The sequence below is a fragment of the Acomys russatus genome, chromosome 2 (genome assembly GCF_903995435.1).
Source record: "Acomys russatus chromosome 2, mAcoRus1.1, whole genome shotgun sequence".
NCBI classification, from domain to species: domain Eukaryota; kingdom Metazoa; phylum Chordata; class Mammalia; order Rodentia; family Muridae; genus Acomys; species Acomys russatus.
In genome coordinates, this window is record NC_067138.1 from 13,165,073 (window position 1) to 13,175,376 (window position 10,304).

At 37.3% G+C, this 10,304-nt stretch overlaps 2 pseudogenes; one reads left to right on the forward strand and one right to left on the reverse strand.

The window, feature by feature from the left end:
- Positions 1-4,122: 4,122 nt before the first annotated feature.
- On the reverse strand, positions 4,123-4,239 carry LOC127207999 (uncharacterized; annotated as a pseudogene).
- Positions 4,240-9,242: 5,003 nt separating this feature from the next.
- Positions 9,243-9,856, forward strand: LOC127206025 (40S ribosomal protein S8-like; annotated as a pseudogene).
- Positions 9,857-10,304: the final 448 nt, after the last annotated feature.

The window sequence follows — 10,304 nt, forward strand, 5'->3', positions numbered from 1 at the left end:
GTAAATGTATCTGTCTGTAAATGGGTGTGTGTGTGTGTGTGTGTGTGTGTGTGTGTGTGTGTGTGTGTGTGTTATATCAGAGTATGTCAAATATATTTTCCTGTGGATGAGTATAGAAGTCTTTGACAGCTGCCGAAATAAATCAAAACATTAAAAAATATAAGTAGTGTTATTCTTTCTCTATTTCTTCAGAGGCAAGGGTACTAAATGAAAAATTTACTCTCTGTGTGGCTACATTTAGTCAACAGGCTAAAAACTAGCAATCTTGTATACTCTACAATAAATGAATTTATGAACATTTAGTAAAAATGTTTATAAATTTTTTATTCTTAAACTTTTTTATGAAATGATCTAAATATTCTCTAACAAGAATAACAACAAGACCACAACTCTGCATGCTTTCCCAGAGACCTGCCAGCACCAGGGACCCAAGATAATGCCTCCAAGCTCCTGCCCACCAAATGACCCCAAAGAAAACCCAACAGAGGGCAACTAAACTCTTTGTTCGTTTCCCTCTTCCCATCCCACAACTTAGCCTGCTTTCTTGGAGACATGCTGGCATAGGTACAATCAGGTAAGACCTGGAACCAAGACCTTGCCTGCCCTATATTCTAAATGCACACTCAACAAACACCCTTAAACTGCGTCTTACTCAGTTGACTCCATTTTCCACCCTACAACTCCTGCTTTCCTGGATGCATGCCATCACCAGGGACTCCAGGCCACACTGGTAATAGGGACCCTAGAGACAAGATTAGTACCCCAAACACCAGATGCCACAGAGCCACAAAATCTCCACAGGAAATACCCATCTAGACCTGAAGACTCATTAGAACCCAAGGCCACACAAGGCAGAAGACAGATAGGAAATATAAACCAAGGATAAAACATCCCAAATCCACCTACCTAAGAAAGATAAACTCAGAAATCAACATCTAAATCTATAGTAGCCACAAAACACAGCTGACTAAAGGCCAGTATTAGGACACAAGCAACAACAATCAGGGCAGTACTGTACCATCAGCGTCCAACTATCTTACTACAGCAAGCTCTGGATGCTCTAATACAGAAGATGACCTTAAATCCAACCTTATGGAGATGATAGAGGTCTTTAAAAAATAAGGAAATAAATCCCTTAAAGAAATACAGGAAATTACAATCAAACACATTAAGGAAATGAATAAAATAGTTCAAGATGTGAAATTGAAAATAGATGCAATAAAGAAAACACAAATTTAGGGACTCCTGGACATAGAAAACCTACTAAGAGAAAAGGAACTTCAGATGCAAGCAAAGGAAGAGAGAATCTCAGATGCAAAACATACAACAGAAGAAATCAATACATCAGTCAAAGAAAATGTTAAATCTAAAAAGTCCCTGAGAAAACATCCAGTAAATATGGGACACTATATGAACAAAACAAAACAAAACAAAACAAAAAAAACAAAACAAAACAAAACAACAACAACAAAAAAACAAAGTATAATAAGAATAGAAGAAGGAGAAGAATTCCAGCTCAAAGGGCCATAAAATATTTGTTTAATTATAGAAGAAAATATTTTCTAACATAAGAAAAAGGTACCTATAAACATAAAACAAGCTTACAGAACACCAATATTTTGGACCAGAAGAGAAAATCCACCTGCCACATAATAATCAAAACACTAAATGTACACGCAGAACAAAGAAAGAATATTAAAACCTGCAAGGAAAAAGTCCAAGTAATATATAAATGCAAGCCTATCAGAATTATGTCTACCTTCTCAACAGAGACTCTAAATGTCAGAAGGGCTTGAGCTTGTAGTCTCCAAGAGACCACAGATTCCAGCGCAGATTACTATATCCAACTTTCAATCACCAAAGAGGGAGAAAACAAGACTTCCCATGACAAAACCAATGTAACAGTATCTATCCACAAATCCAGCCCCATAGAAGATACTAGAAGAAAAAACCCCAACACAATGAGTCTTACTACACCCCCCAAAAAAACCCACAGAAAATAAGTAATTCCACACTGCAAAATCAAAAGAATAGAAATGCTCTCATGGTCTCTCTCTCTCTGTCTCTCTGTCTCTGTCTCTGTCTCTCTGTCTCTCTCTGTCTCTCTGTCTCTGTCTCTGTCTCTGTCTCTCTCTCTCTGTCTCTCTCTCTCTGTCTCTCTGTCTCTCTGTCTCTCTCTCTCTCTCTGTCTCTCTCACACACACACACACCATCAACATCAAAATAAGACTAATTAACAAGCATTGGTCACTAACATCCGTGGCCTCAACACTCCAATAAAAAGACACAGTCTGTAACCTTTTCCTCTGAGCCTGGCTAGTCCGTCCTGCCAGGGGGACATGATCTAAGTTCGGTGGCCATAATGCATGTCCAAAGTAGTCCCTACTCTCCACATGTGGGACCTGCAAGGGTACTGTGCTACATTTGAGCCCATGTGGTCTAAGTCCACATCATACATGGTCTTTGGTTGATGTTTCAGTCTCTGTGTTGTAGTGTAGTTATCCTGTATTATATGGCTGATATCCACTTATGAGTAAGTATTTACTATGCATGTCTTTCTGGGTCTGGGTTACCTCACTCAGGATAATCTAGTTCCATCCATTTGTCTGAAAATTTTAGGTTTCTTTGTTTTTAATAGTTGAATAGTATTCCATTGTGTAAATGTTTCACAGTTTCTTTTTCAGTTCTTCAGTTGAGGGTCATCTAGGTTGTTTTCAGATTCTGGCTATTATGAATAAAGCTGCTATGAACATAGTTGAACAAATGCCCTTGTTGCATGGTAGAGCACCTTTTGGGTATATTCCCAAGAGTGGTATGACTGAATCTGGAGGTAGATTTATTCTTAATTTCCAGAGAAAGCACCAGATTGAGTTACAAAGTGGTTAAACAAGTTTGCACTCCCACGAGCAATGGAAGAGTATTCCCCTTTCTCCACATCCTTGCCAGCACGTGCTTTCATCTGAGTTTTTGCTCTTAGCCATTCAGATAGTGGTAAGATGGAATCTCAGAGTCATTTTGAGTTGCATTTCCCTGATAACTAGGGATGTTGAACATTTCTTTAACTGTTTCTGAGCCTTTGCTATTCCTCTGTTGAGAATTCTCTGTTTAGTTCTATACCCCATTTTTTATTTGAATTATTTGGTTCAGTAGTGTTTAATTCTTTGAGTCCTTTATATATTTTGGATATTAGCCAAAGTCTGGCAAGACAGGGCAAGCATGTCATCAATAGTTCTTGCATCACAAACATGTCTGTCAAATGTATTGGGCCAGAAGGCTAAAGAAGATGCTCCAACATTATAGAGAGTTTTGGGTGACTATTCAGGTACAAACTGTTTCTTTCATCTTCTCATTTGTAAAGCTATTAACCTGCACTCCTGGCATACTCAGGTAATCAAGTTTATTCCTTTTCAAGTCTCTAATGGAGTTGAAGACCCGGTAGCTTAGTTTTACAATGAAGCTTAGTTGTTTAGGAGTTAAGATGTTTTTAGGTCTAGATATATGCTTTAAGTTGGTAATGCCAAGATGTGATGGAGATTGACTTACATTCAGAATTTTAGATGTACCAAGATAGGAAAGATGTTTTCTTCAAGGCATTCAAACTCAAATATACAAAACACTAAGAATATAACATTTATATAATTCCTAATTGTGTCATGGTTCTTCTTGCTATAGGTAGTTTATTGTATACACATGTAATAATATAAATGTATATGTAAAAAATAAAGAAATGTTAGATTAATAAAAAACAAAAATGAAATAAAAAATGCAGGGTACAGAATAGATGTGAAAACAGGATCCATCATTTTGTTGCATTCAGGAAACACATATTTTTACCAAATATAGACATTACCCCAGAGTAGAGGGCTGGAGTAAAAGGTTTTCCAAGCAAATAAATCCCAGAACCAGCCTGGAGTGGCCATTCTAATATCTAAGAAAATACACATGTGAGAGTCCTTTGTCTCAGACCCACTTCTGCCTCTGGTCCTCTGTCCCAGGTCTAAGAATCTTCTAGTCTCCAATTTATTCCAGGTCCTGGGAGCCATGTGGTTTTTTTAAGCTAGCTCCCTGTATGAGCATCCTGGTACTGGACTTGTGGTCATCTCAGGCTGCTTTTCTTCATAGAATGTTAGGCTACTAATCATGGAGATATTCACAGATTGCAACATTAGGCATAGGCATAGCCTCTTACTTTCTTACACATGATACAGCAGCCATGCCTGCAATGCTTGTAGGGTCAGCGATAGTTTCTTTTTCAATTACAACATAATTGCATCACTTACTCTTTCCTCCATCCACTCTTTCTCATATGCACCAACTGACCCTGAAATGATGGTTCCTTTTCTTTGATACTATTGGTACATATAAACAAATAAGTATATATGTGCATAAATATATAAACAGAACCTGCTGATTATTTTTAATATTTAGTATATAGTTTCATGGCTGACTATACTGTATTGGATACCCAGTTAGAGTGCTCACCCTTGGAGAAGCTAATGATATTGTTTTCAGAAGTCATTAGTTGCCTGTAATTTTTTGTCTAGGAGTAAGAAGCTCTTGAGATTTCATCTTTCCTATTATCATGTCTAATGGGGTTGTCATTTTTCTGGTCTTATTTAAGTAGCTGTATTGTTGATGTACAATGGTACAGGTTCCCTGTCATTTCTAGGAGATACAGTCTCACAGTAGATGTCCTGATACTCAAATTAAAAATTCTCAAGTGATCATTCCAGTTAATTTTAATTTTTTAGAACAGGAAACTTTAACAAGAATTCCTGGCTTGCTGATAAGGTCCTAGTCCAAAAATCACCATACATATAAGTCACAGGACTAAGAGAAATCATATTGGTACTGATTAGAAAGCTCCCTCCCTGTAGTGTAACTTAGTAGGTGCTCAGCAGTCTCATTTATCTATGAACCCAATGAAACATAATAATGACCAGTATGACACGGTAGGCACATGGGAGCACTGATATTATGAGAACAACGAAGTACTAACTGATGGAATTTAAGCCCCAACCTTCAGGAAGATTGCAGAACAGGTACTGTAAATCAGACCAAGAAACCATGTTAGGGTATCACATATGCCCCATGGATGAACCTACTACAATTATTCTGTTAGATGGACATAATAGACAATTACTCTTTAATTTTCTATCTGTCTGCTGGTAGAACAGTGTATCTCTGAAACATTATCAGTGAAGTTTCTTTGTACAGTGGAAGGTGTTTAATGTGGAAACTCAGAATTGATCGAGTACAGGGACTAAGTGTTAGTAGAGTGCTCAGTCACCTATGGGGCAGTCACCTATGGGGCAGCCACCTATGGGGCATCAATATCATACCTTCCCCAAGGTTCAGGGAATGAGATAAATAGTTTTCACCTTTTCAGAGCATCTATGGAGAGTTGATAGCTTCTAGAGAGGGAAAGTCAGTTTTCTTTATTGGTAAGACTCCTGACAGGTGTACTATACTCCAGTGGATTGTCCAAAAGTGAAGTACAGAGAGCACAAATTGGACACAATAAGTTATTTAAAGGTAAGGAATAAAAAGAAGACACTAAGTTGAAAGGGATATATAAGTGGATATGGACCTGGGAAGGAGGGCAACTATGACCAAAATACATTGTATGAAACCTACAAGTAGAACACTATGATAGGCAGATTTGGGCCCAGGGGTCCTGCTCAAACTAAGGCACCAGCCAAGGACAATACAGGTGGTAAACTTTAAACCCCTTCCCAGATCTAGCCAATGGTCAGAACATTCTCCACAGTTGAGTGGAGAGTGGGGTATGACTTTCTCATGTACTATGGTGCCTCACATTTGACCATGTCCCCTGGAGGGGGAGACCTGGTGGCACTCAGAGGAAGGACAGCAGGTTATCAAGAAGAGACTTGATACCCTCTGAGCATATACAGGGGAGGTAATCCCCCTCAGGAAAAGTCATAGGGGAGGGGAATAATGGGAAAATGGGGGGGGGGGGAGGGAGGAATCGGAGGATACAAGGGATGGGATAAACACTGAGATGTAACAAGAATAAATTAATAAAAAAAAAGAAATTCTCAAAAAATTAATAAGATATTTTCCATTAAAAGAGAAATATTCAGGGAATGGAAAAGTGGCTCTGTGATTGCTATCATGCACTGTCTTTGTGAGCGACCTCAGTTTGCTTGCCAGATCCCACGTGCAGAAGCTTGCTACTTCCCATAGTTTCCTGCAGATCCTGGGTGTGACATATCCTTCTGGCTCCACAGCACCTTGGCTTTTGATTAGCTAATTATTTAGATTTTTTTAACTTTCTAAAATACAACTAATGATATATTTGCATCTCTTTATCATATAAGTCTTTGAAATTCAAATAAAATATTACAAAAATACAAGATGAGAATCCATTTCATTAAGGCATAATGACAAAATAAAATACAATAAAGCCTGCAAGTAACTAGAGTCTCAGATATGAGGAAGAAATAAGAAGGCAAAAAATAACTTGTGAATAGAAGGTTACAGTTTGTTAAAATGGTGAGAGCCAAACTTGTAGGTAAGCCCCGATGAACCTCAATAATTACAGACAACCCCCACGTTAGTATAATCAAATTGCTTTAATCTGTGATAGAAACTTTTGAGATCAGTCAGACAAAAAGGACATGGAGGGGGAGACCTGGCGGCACTCAGAGGAAGGACAGCTGGTAGCCAAGAAGAGACTTGATACCCTATGAGAATATACAGGGGGAGGTAATCCCCCTCAGGAACAGTCATAGGGGAGGGGAATAAGGGGAAAATGGGGGGGGGGAGGAATGGGAGGATACAAGGGATGGGATAAACATTGAGATGTAACAAGAATAAATTAATAAAAAAAAGGAAAAAAAATCAAAAGATTTAAAAAAAAATAAAGTGAATTACGGTAGACACATTACTAAAGGCAATTCAATTAAAAAAAAAAAAAGAAAAAAAAAAAAGAGCCTCAGCCTTAAATTTTCCATCTTGCCTTTGCCTAATGCAGGAGAAACTGTTCTGAGATATACCACCCAGCCTCAAGGAGTAAATAGAAGAAAATACATTCTCCATGTATCCCATTCTATACAAAAGACAACTAAATATATTTCCAAGATAAAGTGTGCAGACAGGTCTTCCTAGGAGGAGGAAGCAGAGGAGGAATGATTGTCCTTTAGGCTTTCACTAATTAACTCATGTAGAGGCCTCACTTCCTTATTCTGGCTGGAATGTTTCTCCTATAATTTTTACTGCCTGACTGTTCATTTTTCTTTTCCTTTTCTAGAACACGCTGCTCTTCTCTAGAAGTGAGAATACGAACTGGTCATTCCATTTCCTTTCTCCATTTTCTCTTGGCTGCTGAAAGGCATTGTAGTTCCAGTCCATGCAGTGCGGTTAGAGCTCTTCAGTTTCTTTTTTAATATTTCCTTAATATCTAAAGTTTGTTCTTTTTTACATGTTGAAGAAATATGTTACATCAATGTGACTATATACATCCAATTTTTATAACTGAGTTCAAGTCTTTATTTGTCTAGCTTTAGCACAGACACCACTCTATACCTATTGGCTAGCGCCTTTGAAGAGGACTAGAAGAACAATGGAATATCAATATGGAGGTGTGAAAACAAGCATGACCAGATAATGGATCCATGTAACTTAATTCTACACAAAAGTCCTAGTGAAAGTTATAGGAAAATAGCTACACTTAACACAGAAAATAGTTTTAGTTAGGACAAAATATAATAACCATAACAGAAAAGTTATGATGAATTAGGTATAAAAAGTAAGATAGTGAAAGTGAATAATAAAATGACAATGCCAGTCACACACTGGAAATAATTTGTAATATAAAGAATTGGCAGATATATCGAAAAATAAGTAAAAATGTCTTAATACCTTACAGAGAAAAAGGCTGCCCAATGCTAAAAAAAAAAAAAAAAAAAAAAAAAAAAAAAAAAAAAAAAAAAAAAAAAATGGCAAAATCAATAAAAGAAGGAATTTAAAAATACAGCCATACACATACTCTCAAACCCCTCCACTCTTTTCAAAGGTTTACAAGTTAAAGTTCTATTGGAATATCACTCCATATCTTGTGATGGTTAATATTTTATGCTGATAGTACCAATACTTGATATATAACTAGGTAACGTGAGTCCTAGGTTACATATGAGGTTTCAGAATGCAAGGCTACTTTGCAGTTTTTTATTAAGTTAAATATAATTCTGCTATAAGACTGAGAAATTCCATGCTTAAGAATTTACCCAAGAGAAATATATAAATTTGCTTTTTTAGACATTCATGTAAATTAAAAAATTGCCAACAATTTATATAAATCTTATTCACAAGAAGTAAGCAAGGCAGGATACAATGGAACATAGCTCAGCTGTTAAAAGGAATTGGGGTATAATGAGAGAAACATAAAGACATCTCAAAACTATAGGTGATATATAAAACAGACACAAATAATAAAAATTATGTGTCTTTTGGCATAAGTTCCTATAAAAGACAAAATGATCCTATCACCACAGGAAGTATATATGAATTATATAGGGCAAATAATAACTAACTGCAAAAGCCAAAGAAAATATTTTGAGTTAAGAAAGATGTCTGTCATAGTTAAGGAAGGCTTTAATGATGGCATCTATCAACATAATAGGGTGGATGCAGAATCAGTGTACACACCAGACTTCATGGTTACCTTTGATAATAGTTACATGAATATTAACTTAGAAGCTTTAAAATTTTGCCCTGTGCTGTGACTGCAGATGACATTAACGTTTCTAAACATGATGTGTTGTTTCCAAAGTGAGGGTAATGCATTTTGAATGTCTTATACAGACATCATGAATGTTTAGGTAAATATGTTTATTATTTTAAATTATAGAATGTACATATTAATTGAAATATCACATGATACATACATACATATATATTATTTGTTATAGTAAAAAATCAATTTCATGTTAGTGTAGAGATACAGCTTGGAGCATCATCTTGCCTAATATTAGCTATGCCTACTTTTATCTTTTGTACTGCCAAAGAGAAATGCACAAATTTTAAGGTGAAACTACTCACTTATGTGAGTCACATAACAGTGAACTAAAGAATTCATTTCTCTGCTTTTGGAGGAGTCAAGTTGATACTGAATACATGAAATTTTAAATAAACAGGACAGTCTTATTCTTAATTAAACAAAACAAATCTAGACCCTACTGTGAGGCTTTGTGCTTCCTCTTTCCAGCCAATGTCAAGCGATGGGCATCTCTCAGGACAATTAGCACAAGCTGCAAGACCAGGGGTAAGAGAAAGCCTTATCACAAGAAGTGGAAGTATGAGCTGGGACGTCCTGCTGCCAACGCTAAGATTGGCATACACACAGTCAGAGTTCATGGAGGAAATAAGTACCATGCACTGAGACTGGATGTGGGAAAATTATCTGGGCCTCTGAGGACTGTACCGTAAAACAAGGGTTGTTGATGTTGTCTACATTGCATCCAATAGCCAGATTGTCCACACCAGGATCTTGGTAAAGATCTGCATTGTGCTTATTGACAGGAAACCATAAGACAGTGGTACAAGTCCCACTGTGTACTGCCCCTGGTCAACAAGAAGGGGACCAAGCTGACTCCTGAGAAGGAAGAGATTTTAAACAAAAAATGATCAAAGAAAATTTAGAAGAAATATGATGAGAGGAAAAAGAATGCCCAAATCAGCACTCTTCTGGAGGAGGAGTTCCAGTCTTGCCTGTATTGCCTCAACACCAGGCCACTGGAGCAGAGCAGATGGCTACATGCTAGAGAGCAAAGAGCTGGTGTTCTATCTGAGGAAGACCAAAGCCCAGGCAAATAAATTATTATGGCTTATGTAATAAAGATGTTTATTGTTCTAAAACAAATCTAACAACAACAACAAAACAAACCTGAAATACACAGAAGTTGCAAAATGCAAATTTTACCTTAATAACTAGTAACCATAGAAATGAACTTTGTTTACATCTTTAAAACTATTGCTACAGGAGCCAAGATGGTGGCGATGAATACACTCTGTGTCTGATCTGCAAGGAAGAGACCACAGACACTACTGGGAGCCACGGACTGCAGAAGCTAGGGATAACTGGATCAGAGAGATCCACACAGTGCATATCATGGGTGAGTCAGACCTTCAGTCATTCAGTGCCCCAGAAAGGACAGCAGACCACTCCCCAGCTCCTGGTCAGTCCCCTGCCTGCAAATTTCAAGCTGTGTGCTGCAACCTTGCTCAGCAAGTGAACTCAGTATTTGGGGCTGAAATTGCGGCAGGGGGAGCAGAAGACCTTC